Genomic DNA, 2,500 nt, shown 5'->3' with positions numbered 1-2,500 from the left:
TGCTTAGCTTCCAAGATCAGATGAGATTGGGTTTATTCAGGGTGGTGTGGCTGTAGTTATTGGGTTCGTAATGAACTACATCTCTTATACATCTCAAAACCAGCATTGAAGGAAGCCAGAACAAGAGAGAAAAAAAAAAGGCCTACAGCACCTGGTATTCCCAGGTGGTCTCCCATCCAAGTACTAACCAGGCCTGGCACTGCTTAGCTTCCAAGATCAGACGAGATTGTGCTTGTTCAAAGTGGAGTGGTTGTAGGTATTGGTTTCCTAATGAACTACATCTCTTATACATTTCAAAACCAGCATTGAAGGAAGCCAGAACAAGAGAGAAAAAAAAAAGGCCTACAGCACCTGGTATTCCCAGGTGGTCTCCTATCCAAAAACTAACCAGGCAAAGCCCTGCTTAGCTTCCAAGATCAGATGAGATTGGGTTTATTCAGGGTGGTGTGGCTGTAGGTATTGTTTTCCTAATGACCTACATCACTTATACATCTCAAAATAAGCATTGAAGGAAGCCGGAACAAGAGAGGAAAAAAAATGGCCTACAGCACCTGGTATTCCTAGGTGGTCTCCCATTCAAGTACTAACTAGGCCCGGCGCTGCTTATTTTTCAAGATCAGACGAGATTGTGCTTGTTCAAGGTGGAGTGGTTGTAGGTATTGGTTTCCTATTGACCTACATCTCTTATACATCTTAAAACCAGCATTGAAGGAAGCCGGAACAAGAGAGAAAAAAAAAAGGCCTACAGCACCTGGTATTCCCAGGTGGTCTCCCATCAAAGTACTAACCAGGTCTGGCACTGCTTAGCTTCCAAGACCAAACGAGATTGGGCTTGTTCAGAGATGTGTAGCTGTAGGTATTGGTTTCCTATTGACCTACATCTCTTATAATCTCAAAACCAGCATTGAAGGAAGCCGGAACAAGAGAGATAAAAAAAAAAGGCCTACAGCAGCTGGTATTGCCAGGTGGACTCCCATCCAAGTACTAACCAGGCCCAGCCCTGCTTCGCTTCCAAGATCAGACGAGATTGGGCTTGTTCAGGGTGGTGTGGCTGTAGGTATTGGTTTCCTATTGACCTACATCTCAAAACCAGCATTGAAGGAAGCCGGAACAAGAGAGAAAAAAAAAAGGCCTACAGCATCTGGTATTCCCAGGTGGTCTCCCATCAAAGTACTAACCAGGCCCAGCCCTGCTTAGCTTCTAAGACCAAACAAGATTGGGCTTGTTCAGAGATGTGTAGCTGTAGGTATTGGTTTTCTATTGACCTACATCTCTTATAATCTCAAAACCAGCATTGAAGGAAGCCGGAACAAGAGAGAAAAAAAAAGGCCTACAGCACCTGGTATTCCCAGGTGGTCTCCCATCCAAGTACTAACCAGGCCTGTCCCTGTTTAGCTTCCAAGATCAGACGAGATTGGGCTTGTTCAGGGTGGTGCGGCTGTAGGTTTTGTTTTCTTATTGACCTACATCTCTTATACATCTAAAAACCAGCATTGAAGGAAGCCGGAACAAGAGAGAAAAAAAAAAAGCCTACAGCACCTGGTATTCCCAGGTGGTCTCGCATCCAAGTACTAACCAGGCCCGGCTCTGCTTAGCTTCCAAGATCAGACGAGATTAGGCTTGTTTAGGGTGGTGTGGCTGTAGGTATTGGTTCCCTATTGACCTACATCTCTTATACATCTCAAAACCAGCATTGAAGGAAGTCGGAACAAGAGAGAAAAAAAAAAATGCCTACAGCACCTGGTATTCCCAGGTGGTCTCGCATCCAAGTACTAACCAGGCCCGGCTCTGCTTAGCTTCCAAGATCAGATGAGATTGGGCTTGTTTAGGGTGTTGTGGCTGTAGGATTTGGTTTCTTAATGACCTACATCACTTATACATCTGAAAACCAGCATTGAAGGAAGCCGGATCAAAAGAGAAAAAAAAAGCCTACAGCACCTGGTATTCCCAGGTGGTCTCCCATCCATGTACTAACTAGGCCTGGCGCGGCTTATCTTTCAAGATCAGACGAGATTGTGCTTGTTCAAGGTGGAGTGGCTGTAGGTATTAGTTTCCTATTGACCTACATCTCTTATAAATCTCAACACCAGCATTGAAGGAAGCCAGAACAAGAGAGAAAAAAAAAGGCCTACAGCACCTGGTATTCCCAGGTGGTCTCCCATCCAAGTACTAACCAGGCCTGGCCCTGCTTAGCTTCCAAGATCAGATGAGATTGGGCTTGTTCAGGGTGGTGTGGCTGTAGGTATTCTTTTCCTATTGACCTACATCTCTTATACATCTAGAAACCAGCATTGAAGGAAGCCGGAACAAGAGAGAAGAAAAAAAGGCCTACAGCACCTGGTATTCCCAGGTGGTCTCCCATCCAAGTACTAACCAGGCATGGCTCTGCTTAGCTTCCAAGATCAGGCTTGTTCAGGGTGGTGTGGCTGTAGGTATTGGTTTCCTATTGACCTACATCTCTTATACATCTCAAAACCAGCATTGAAGGAGGCCGGAACAA

General features: G+C 45.3%; 1 non-coding gene and 10 pseudogenes across 1 annotated transcript; all 11 read right to left on the bottom strand.

The window, feature by feature from the left end:
• Window positions 1-58, bottom strand: part of LOC142133800 (5S ribosomal RNA) — a 119-nt pseudogene extending 61 nt beyond the window's left edge.
• Window positions 59-139: 81 nt separating this feature from the next.
• Window positions 140-258, bottom strand: LOC142133975 (5S ribosomal RNA; annotated as a pseudogene).
• Window positions 259-339: 81 nt separating this feature from the next.
• On the bottom strand, window positions 340-458 carry LOC142133969 (5S ribosomal RNA; annotated as a pseudogene).
• An 81-nt stretch (window positions 459-539) lies between these two features.
• Window positions 540-658, bottom strand: LOC142134037 (5S ribosomal RNA; annotated as a pseudogene).
• Window positions 659-739: 81 nt separating this feature from the next.
• LOC142133959 (5S ribosomal RNA) lies at window positions 740-858 on the bottom strand (annotated as a pseudogene).
• Window positions 859-940: 82 nt separating this feature from the next.
• LOC142133935 (5S ribosomal RNA) lies at window positions 941-1,059 on the bottom strand (annotated as a pseudogene).
• A 70-nt stretch (window positions 1,060-1,129) lies between these two features.
• Window positions 1,130-1,248, bottom strand: LOC142134040 (5S ribosomal RNA; annotated as a pseudogene).
• Window positions 1,249-1,327: 79 nt separating this feature from the next.
• Window positions 1,328-1,446, bottom strand: LOC142133829 (5S ribosomal RNA; annotated as a pseudogene).
• Window positions 1,447-1,527: 81 nt separating this feature from the next.
• Window positions 1,528-1,646, bottom strand: LOC142133941 (5S ribosomal RNA; annotated as a pseudogene).
• An 82-nt stretch (window positions 1,647-1,728) lies between these two features.
• Window positions 1,729-1,847, bottom strand: LOC142133978 (5S ribosomal RNA; annotated as a pseudogene).
• A 278-nt stretch (window positions 1,848-2,125) lies between these two features.
• Window positions 2,126-2,244, bottom strand: LOC142134067 (5S ribosomal RNA). Its single transcript, XR_012686943.1, has one exon. It is a non-coding gene; the product is annotated as a 5S ribosomal RNA (ribosomal RNA).
• Between the last annotated feature and the right edge of the window lie 256 nt (window positions 2,245-2,500).

This window comes from Mixophyes fleayi, unplaced genomic scaffold, assembly GCF_038048845.1.
Source record: "Mixophyes fleayi isolate aMixFle1 unplaced genomic scaffold, aMixFle1.hap1 Scaffold_389, whole genome shotgun sequence".
NCBI classification, from domain to species: domain Eukaryota; kingdom Metazoa; phylum Chordata; class Amphibia; order Anura; family Limnodynastidae; genus Mixophyes; species Mixophyes fleayi.
Note: the sequence above shows the minus strand (reverse complement) of the source record. Positions and strands in the feature narration are given on the sequence as shown.